The sequence below is a fragment of the Eubalaena glacialis genome, chromosome 13, assembly GCF_028564815.1.
Source record: "Eubalaena glacialis isolate mEubGla1 chromosome 13, mEubGla1.1.hap2.+ XY, whole genome shotgun sequence".
NCBI classification, from domain to species: Eukaryota; Metazoa; Chordata; class Mammalia; order Artiodactyla; family Balaenidae; genus Eubalaena; species Eubalaena glacialis.
The window spans coordinates 39,166,125-39,176,029 of record NC_083728.1 but is presented as its reverse complement, the minus strand read 5'-3'; the positions used below and the strand labels follow the sequence as shown (position 1 = coordinate 39,176,029).

Genomic DNA, 9,905 nt, shown 5'->3' with positions numbered 1-9,905 from the left:
TTAAAATTGTATGAAGTTTTATTGAGTTGTAATTGACATATAACATTGTGTAAATTTAAGGTATTCAGTGTGTTGATTTGATGCAGTTATATATTGCAGAATTAATTACCACCATAGCATTAGCTAACACCTCCACCTGTGACATACCATTTGGGTTGGGGGCGAGAACATTAAAAATGTACTCTCTTAGCAACTTTCAAGTATATAATTATGGTTAATTATAATCACTATGCTCTACATTAAATCGCTGGAATGTATTCATCTTATAACTGAAAGTTTGTGCCTTGTGACCAGTATCTCCCCATTTCCCCCACCCCCCAGCCCCTAGCAATCACCATTTTACTTTGTTTCTATGAGTTTGATTTTTTTAGATTCCACATATAAGTGACATCATACAGTATTTGTCTTTGGCTTATTTCACTTAGCATAATGCCCTCAGAGTCTATCCATGTTGTCACAAGTGGCAGGATTTCCCTCTTTCTCGTGGCTGAATAATATTCCATTGTATATATATGCCACATCTTTATCCATTCATCTGTTGGTGGACACTTAGGTTGTTTCCATATTTTGTCTATTGTGAATAATGCTGCAGTGAACACGGGAGTGCAAATATCTCTTCAAGATACTGATTTCATTTTCTTTGGATATATATTCACATACAAAAAGTCTACGTTTTTACACTCCCCCTACATTTTGTATTTTTGATGTTTTGTCTTTTTCATGTTGTGTGTCCATTAATAAATTATTGTAGTTACACTTATTTTTAATACTTTTGTCTTTATAAGTGATTTACCCACCACTATTACAATATTAGCATATTCTGAATTTAACTATATATTTTACCTTTGTCAGTGAATTTTATACTTTCATATGTTCTCATGTTACTAAATAGCTTATTAGTAGCTTTCATTTCAGCTTGAAAAACTCCCTTTAGCATTTCTTGTAAGGCTGATCTAGTGGTGATAAACTTCAGGTTTTGTTTGTCTGGAAAATTCTATCCTTCAATTCTGAAGGACAACTTTGCTGCATATAGTATTCTTGGTTGGCAGTTTTTTCTTTCAGCACTTTGAATATATCATCCCACTTGTTTCTGGCCTGTAAAGTTTCTGCTGAAAAATCTACTTGTAGTCTTATGGGGGTTCTCTTGTAGGTAACAAGTTGCTTTTCTCTTGTTGCTTTTAAGTCTCTCTCCTTGCCTTTAACTTTTGACAATTTAATCATAGTGTGTGTCAGTATAGGTTCATCTTATTTGGTACTCTTTGAGTTTCCTTTATCTGGATGTCTGTTTTTTTTTTCTCCAAGTTAGGGAACTTTTCAGCCATTATTTATTTGAATAAGCTTTCTGCTCCTTTCTCTCTCTCTTCTCCTGGGACCTCTATAATGTGTATATTGGTCCACTTGATGGTGTCTCAGGTCTCCTGAGCTATGTTTACTCTTTTTCATTCTTTTTTTCTTTTTGTTGCTCTGACTGGATGAAATCCACTGGACTGTCTTTGAGTTCATTGTTCCTTTCTTCTGTTTGATCATGCCTGCTATGAACCCCTCTGTCGAATTTTTCAGTTTAGTTATTGTATTATTCAATATTCAATTATTCTGTTTGGTACTTACATTTTCTATCTGTTTTGAAGTTCTCACTTTATTTATGAATTGCTCTCCTGACCTTGGTGGGCATCTTTATGACCATTATTTTGAATTCTATCAGGTAAATCACTTATCTCTTTCATTAAGATCTGTTTCTGGAGATTTTGCTTGTTCTTTTGTTTAGAACATATTCCTCTGTTTATTTTCCTTCCCTCTCAGTCTTGGTGCCTGCACATTACATACAATAGCCACCTCTCACAGTCTTGACAGAATGGTCTCATATAGGAGATAAACCTCATCAATTAGCCCAGTCTGAGCTCTTGGTTGTCTCTCAAGACTTTCTGATCTCCAAGCTACTTGAAGAGCAACTGATAAGCTGTTAAGTACCCCTGACTTTGTTCTTAGTGGCTCCCAGTAATTGAGGGTGTGCCAAGACCCATCAATATCCCAAAGGGGAGGATTGCTGTCACACCTAGATGCAGGCTGATTAGAAGTGGATCCTCAGGCAGCAGCTGGGAAAGTATGTAGTTAAGCCCTTTCCAGGGAGAAACTGGGAGGTGAGCAATTTTGCCTGCTCCCTCTACACTGAACCCAGATGTATAGCTGCCGGGGGTGCTCCTGCACCCATATAAAAACTTCTTTGCTAAAGTCCTGTGGGACTCGTGAATGCAGTTCTCATTGGCTATTAGATTTGGGGTTCTATTCCTTGGGTGGCAGCTGGGGTGCCAGACATGTGTACAAGCTCCTTCCAGAGAGGTTGGCAATCGGATAATGTTGGGGCAAACCAGAGGTGGAAATTAGGGAAAGTGCTCATAGACTCCTGTGGCCCTGGATCACAGCCAGTCCCTAAATGTGTGCTAAATTAGAAGCCTAGCGCTCAAGCAGCACCTTGTAAAGTGTGTAGTCACACCCTCAGGGAAAGGCTGGGAGATGGGTGTTGTTCTCTGCTACTTCTGCACTGAGCCCTGGGGGGTGGCCACAGCAGCAAGTGTTTGGTTGCCATTAAGAACTGCTACTTTGTTTGCTACAGTCCTGTGGGTCTCATGGACCTAAACCGCCTGGCTTTCAGAGCTAGGTCTGTAGGAGGCCCGTTCGTTCCTTGAGTGGGACTCTTAAATGTTGGGGTGCTATGTTGTGGTCCAAACCCTGCGCTCCTCAGGGAGAGGCTGGGAGTTGGGCTTGGCATTTCCCTTTCAACTGTACAGTGCCGTGCCAAGGATGAAGTGGAGAGTGTGTCTCAGCCTCTCTTACTGGATTTGATGTGGCTTTTCTCATCTGTCTGATGTGTAGGAATCACTCAGCTAGTTTCTGGATTTCTCTCAGAGGGGATTGCTCTGTGTGTAGCTGTACATTTGGTGTATCTGAATGAGGGATGAGGAAGTTCAGGACCCTTCTATGTTGCCATCTTGGTCCCCTCTCTCATATGAAGCAGATCTTTTTTTTGGCCGCGCTGCACGGCTTGTGGTATCTTAATTCCCCGACCAGGAATCGAACCCAGGCCCCCCCTGCAGTGGAAGCTAGGATCCCTAACCACTGGACCGCCAGGGAATTCCCTCATATGAACCAGATCTTAATGGGTAATCATTCATTTATTGGTTATATATGGAAAAGCCAAAAATATATTCTTTTTTAATATGTATAAACTTTTGAAGAAAAAGTAGGGCGTGTGCATTTTGTTTTAAAGCATTTGTTGTTGGAGATTGTCATGCTGAGTGAAATAAATCAGACAGAGAAAGACAAATATCATATGATATTGCTTGTATGTGGAAGCTAAGAAAATGGTACAGGTGAACTTGTTTGCAGGACAAGAGAGAGAGTCACAGACATAGGGGGCCAACTCATGGTTGCCAGGGGGGAAAAGGGCAAGGGGGAGTGAATTGAAGGTGGATGACTAATAGGAACCTACTCTATGGCACAGGGAACTCTACTCAGTGCTGTGTGGTGGCCTATATGGGAAAAGAATCTAAAAAAAAGTGGCTTATATGTATATGTGTGACTGGTTCACTTTGGTGTGCAGCAGAAACTGGCACAACATTGTAAATCAACTATACTCCAATAAAAATTAATTAAAAAAAATAAAGCATTGATTGTAAATATTACAATAGCAATAGTAAATACTAAGAAGCATGACCTAAAAATCTGATTCATGTTGTTCTAAATGGTCCTGATTTTGGACTCTATTTAATTAGTGCTAGAAAGGATCCAATTACATCTGATATCTTTACTAGAAATAGAATGTTGCCTCTGGGCTAGTATCAATTTTTGTAAAATAAATTACAGATTTTTCTTGGCCTTATGTAATACAGGTCAGATGGCAAGAAATGTGAGTACCTGAAGAGCAACTGATAAACTGTTAATTACCCCCATTAACATTTATTAGGCACCCACTGTTTTTTGACCCTTTCTGAGGAAGTGCAAAATCTTTGAAGCATAGGAAATTAATGTGATGTACTCCCCCCTCCTTTTATTTTTGCCTCTTACAGTTTCATTAGTAACCTGGGCTTCTGGCATTTAAATGAGATATTAAAACAGGACTGGAAAGATTTAGACATTTCATTTTCACATTGCCAGAAAGTTAACAAGGTACTAAAGAAAACTTGTTTCAAAATGTGGGTGGCCTCAATATGTTGTATGTTGTTATCATTCTAAACCAGCACACTTGGAAAAAGAGAAATTAATCCAGAGGGCGGAGGAAGTGAGAGTGAAAAGTCGTTTGCCTTCTGGGAGTACTTTCCACAAACAAATAAGTGTAAGTAAGGTGGCCTCTCACATTTCTTTTCCATCACCTGTGAGTGATACAAAGTAGCTGTAAGGCGACAGACTCAAGGAATAGAGGAGACAAAAATAAGAAAGAATATGCCTGCTTTAAACCAAGTGTCAGCAAGCCACAACCCACAGACCCAATCTGGTGCACCACCAGTTTTTTTGTATGGCCTCAAGCTAAAAACTGGTTTTTCCGGTTTTAAATGTTGGGGTGGAGGCAAAAGAAGAAGAATTTTGTGATATGTGAAAATTACATGAAATTCAAATTGCAGTGCCCATAAATGAAGTTTTATTGGAACACGGCTAGGCTAATTTGTTCAAGTATTGTCTGTCCATGGCTGCTTTCTGCTATAGCCAAGCTGAATAGTTGTGACAGAGACCATATGGCCTTCGAAGCCTAAAATATGTTCCATCTGGCCCTCTAAGGAAAAGTGTGGTGACCACAGATTTAAGTGAAGCGATGAATGGAACAGGAGGGCAGCATTTCGGAGCGTGGTGGGAACGAACAGAGCAGTGGCGCTGGGGCCCCAGGCACAGTCAGAGGGGCAGTCCCAGAAGGGATGGCTTCGTCCCAACGGCTGGGGACCCAAGAGCACTGGGATGCTATTATCAGTGAGAGAACTGCAAACTCTGCAAGAATATGGAGATACAGGATTAATCTCATTTGGAGAAAAGGGTATGGTTCGACTAAGGTAGATGCAAAAACACAAGATTCTACTGGATGCTTCAGTACTTGGTAGTGAAACTGGAAATGGCAGAATTTGGTTTCCCTAACATTACTGGAATTGATACAGCTTTCCAGAAATATTATAGAGAAAGAAGGTTTTTTAAGTTGAAGGTAGAAGACTTTTTGAATCTTTCTGCAAAGCTGCCTCGATTTCATACTAGTATTGACAAAGGGACTATTGATGCCATAAGCCTTAATCCTAACAATGCAATTGAGGAGGTGAAGCATTATGTGAAATCTCTTTCCAGAATGTTGAAAAGTGAAAGACTTTTTTCTAATAACCTAATATAATTTAACCAAGGAATCATTGCTAAATGAATTCAGTGAAGGATTTGAACTTCTCAAAGAGCTACCAACACCCAAGTTCAGCTTTGGAGGCAGATCTGGAAACAATGTTGCATCACTGGTTTTCCAAAAAATGTGAGACTTTTTATTGGACAAATTCAGTTAGCTTTTTTAAAGAAACTCCACAACAAAGTAAACCTGACACAGAAAATCCAAGGGTAAATAAATGCTTAGTAATCACACAGGATGCACACGTTGTATAGATACAATAGGTTAGTAAAAAAAAAAAAAAAAAAAAAAAAAACAATCATGAGCATGTAAGTGGTTGGGTTTTAGAGGTAAACCAATAATTAAAATTTTTCTTTTGTATTTAAAATGTAAATATTTTTCTTTCTGATTTAAAAAAAAAATTCCTGTAACTGCTGAAACAGTTAAAAACTTTAAAGCAGTAAGTGAATTTACAGGAAAAAAAAAGATGTAAAGTGAAATCCAAAGCTCTTTCTCAGTCCTCTAAACCTATTGGCAGCATCTGACCCCTCTCCGTGTGACAGTTTTCCTCTCCTGGTTCTCTGCTTCCTTTTTAGCCTTTTTTCCTCCATCTCTGTTGCTGGTTCCTCTTCATCTCTGAGATGAATGTTTAGGAAAATATCAGTGTGCCCCAGGGCTCAGCAACTGCACCTCTTCCCTTTTTTTGTCTATACTTGCTGCCTGGGTATAGGATGTTCAAGGGATTTGGGAACTGATAAAAGAAAAAGAACCATGAGGTGGCAGGAGCGCATACCTACTTTTATTGGGTGATGATGATGCTCTGACAGGTTTGCAAGGGTGGGGAGGGAGGGATGTTCCTCATAGCAGGAATCTGTCCAGAAGCTACACCAAGGGGGTTGCTACTCACGGGGAGGAGGGCAAGAGAACTCCCAGGGAGAGGGGAGTCGGGGTGGTGCCTTTGGTGTCTAGGTAATGCTGCTCAGCGGCACGGCAGGGAGTCACTGAGTGAGAGAGGTCCAAGGGGCAGGAGTCTCACAGCTTATAAGGATTGAGGTCTGTCTTGTAGTCACATGGCTCTATCTTATCAATGGCCAGCAGATGCTAAGTATAGTTTGGCAGAGGTATGCAAAGCAGATGGGCCCTGAATGTCCAAAAATGTGCTCCTTTGGGCTATGTTTAAAATGAATGGATGTATAAATTTTGAGTCTGGCACTGACAGGCTTTTGAGCTAACAGTTCTCAGCCTACAGTGAAGAAATAAACAACTTTGGAGCAGATATACAGAGGCCATCTTTGGCTCACTTGTATAACACTAGGTGATCTCACCCCATTTTGAGGATTTATACACCATCTTTGTGATGGTGACTCCCATACTGTGTCTTTAGCTGCCCTCTTCCTTGAGCTCCAGGCCCATACACCCTACTCAACACTTCCACTGGGTGTCTAGTCACATCTCAAACTTAACAAATCCCAACCTGAGTTCCACATACCTCCCCTCTAAGCCAGTCCCTCCTGCAACCTTCCCCACCTCCCTTCTTCCCAGTTGCTCAGGACTGAAACCTTGGAATCATCCTTGATGCCTCTCTTTCCCTCCTGCCACACCAAATCCATCGGCCCTCCCTGTCATCTGCCTCAAAAACAGATCCTGAGTGTGACTACTTTTCCCCACCCCCAGTGCCACCACCCTGGTCCAAGCCATCACAATGACCCACCAGGATGTTTTGCAGTGGCCTCCTTGCTGGTTTCTGTGTTTCTGCCCTCACTTCCCCTACAGCCTTCTCTCAACCTAGCAGCCACAGTGTTTTTATCATGTAAAGTAAATCATGTCAGTCCTCCAGAAAACTCTCCAATAGCTAAAGCAAAAGTCCTTACCAGGACCTACAAAGCCCTGCATGATCTGGACCCTTCCACCTCTCTACCCTCATCCCCTATGACTGTCCCCTATGCTGCCTGCTTGTTCTTCTTCAAACGTGCCAACCACATTCCTGTCTCAGGACCTTTGCACCTGCTGTTCCCTCCGCCTGAAGTGTCCTTCCCCAGGTGTCCACGTGGCTCATCCCGCTTCCTTTTGGTCTTTACTTTCTCATTGAGGCCTGTTATGTGTCCAAGTGACTAGCTCCTGATCTAAAAATAGTAATTGTTGCATTTAGTTAATTATTTAGTACCTGAGATCTCCCAATTATACTATGTTACAATGGTATGTTGTGTATTTTCATTTTGTAAGGATAGGACACTTTCTCCCCTCCTGTCCCATCACTTGATAAAATATTAGAGACTGTGACAATTAAATACTCAAGTAAGAAAAAAAACTGCAAAGTAACTATAGATGGCTGCATCTGCAGAAGGATTTGGGAGGAGGGGGGCAGAGGCCATTTGTTTCTCATTGTATCAGGTACATAGGGTGCCCTAACAAAGTACCACACCTGGGTGACTTAAAACAGAAATTTATTTCACAATTCTAGAGGCCAGAAGTTCCAAATCAAGGTGTCAGCAGGGCCACACTCCCCCTGACAGTTCTAGGGGGGAATCCTTCCTAGCCTCTTCCAGCTTCTGGTGACCCCAGGCATTTCTTGGCTGGTGGCAGCATAACTCCAGTCTCTGCCACTGTCTTCACATGGACTTCTTCCCTGTATGTCTGTCTTCACATGGCATTCTTCTCTGTATGTGTCTGTATCTAAATTTCCCTCTTCATGTTGGATATGGGCCCACCCTAATGACCCCATCGTAACTATTATAGATTGCATCTGCAGAAGCTCTGTTTCCAAATAAGGTCACATTCACAGGTGCCAGGGGTTAGGACTTCAACATATCATTTTGAGGCACACAATTCAACTCATAACACTCACTCAATGTTTTGCCATCAACATATATTATTTTGATTAAAGGGGGAAAAAACAGTGACCCGGTTAGTCCTTGACTCCTCAAAGAAATGGTGGCACCCAGAGGTCCTAACTGCACTCTGCTGGGCACCACGGCTCAGGTGGGATTCTCTTGGATGTCTCCTGCAACCTTGATAGGTCATTCATGCCTGCACAAAAGCTGTGCTAGAGCACAGGGCCTCACCAGGCAGTAGGCCAGGAGGAAGCTGTGTGAACCATTTCCAAGCCTGGGGCACCATGCACAGCTGTGCTCCATCTGCCAGCAGCTTCTCCTCATGAGCAGTGCCTACCGTGTGTGTGTGTGTGTGTGTGTGTGACTTGCCAGGCTGGCATTTGATGTATTGCAGTGTTTCTCTCATCCAGTAAGTAAATCCCTATTCATTTTGGGCCCCTTGAATTCTCTTTATTTAGGAAATGATTTTGTTTTCTACTGGACTGCAGTAGAGAAGGGGAGAGACATATTGCATTGCATGTATTACAACGTGTTAAGCATTTCCCAGTATCTTCTGTCAAGACACAGTAACACAAGAGATTATAACTGCAATGTATTACAACGTGTGGTTACATTATTTACCATAAGACGAGTTTGAGCTTGCCGTTGAATGGTTTCTTAGGTTGGGCTTTCCCAGAAGCAATCCCTGAGATGAGAAGTTGAGGACAATCGGTTTATCTGGGAGGTGATCCCAGGAAACACCAGTAGGGTCACCAGTAGGAGCAGGACAGGGAGGTAAAGAGAGCCCATAAAGGGTGCACTAGAGAGCAGGCCACCTGTGGCACCTGGGGCTCAATCCCCCGGGGAGTTCTAGGAGGCATAGAATATGCGGCTCAGAGTTAATCCACCTGAGGGGTGCGGGAGCTGGCCTGTTTGTTATGGGTTGAATTTTGCCCCCAGAAAAAGATATGTTGAAGTTCCAACCCCTAGTTCCTCCAAATGTGACCTTATTTGGAAATAGGATTGATGTAGAGGTAATTACTCATACTGGAGTAGGGTGGGCCCTTAATCCAACATGACTGGTATCTTTATAAAAAGAACATTGTGTGAAGAGGAGAGGGTCATAGAAAGAAGACGGTCATGAGAAGATGGAGGCAGAGATTGGAATGATGCTGCCACAAGCCAAGGAACACCTGGGGCCACCAGAAACTGGAAGAGGCAGGAAGGACATTCTTCTACTGACTTTGGAGGGAGTGTAGCCCTGCCAACACCTTAATTTTGAACTTCTGGCCTCCAGAACTGTGAGAGAGTAAATTTCTGTTGTTTTAAACTACCCAGTTTGTGGTACTTTGTTATGGCAACCCCCAGAAACCGGAACGATATTTGTATCCTAACTCCTTGTCCCACGAGGACTGCCTCCAGCAGCCATGACCCCCAGCACTTCCCACTCGCCTTTGCGAGCAGCCCGTCGTGATCCCATGGCCAGAAAAAATACCTAGAGAGACAATAAGCAGCCTTTTAGAAGTGTGTGTGTGCCCAGATTTAGAACAATTTTCTGTCAGATTCATCACACTGATTCATCACATTGGCTTGCTCTCCATATGATAAACTGACACTCTCCTGGAGAAGTATGTCACCAAGAGTTAACCTGACAAGAATCTGGCTAAATTATCACAGGCAAGTCTTAACTTAGTTAAGAGGAGGAGAACCAGGCCTTCCAGATGAATAAAAGTCATGGGTGATGCCCAGAG

The 9,905-nt window shown here is 42.3% G+C and overlaps 1 pseudogene; it reads left to right on the top strand.

Moving 5' to 3' along the window:
• The first annotated feature begins 5,065 nt into the window (after positions 1 to 5,065).
• On the top strand, positions 5,066 to 5,495 carry LOC133104007 (EEF1A lysine methyltransferase 2-like; annotated as a pseudogene).
• Positions 5,496 to 9,905: the final 4,410 nt, after the last annotated feature.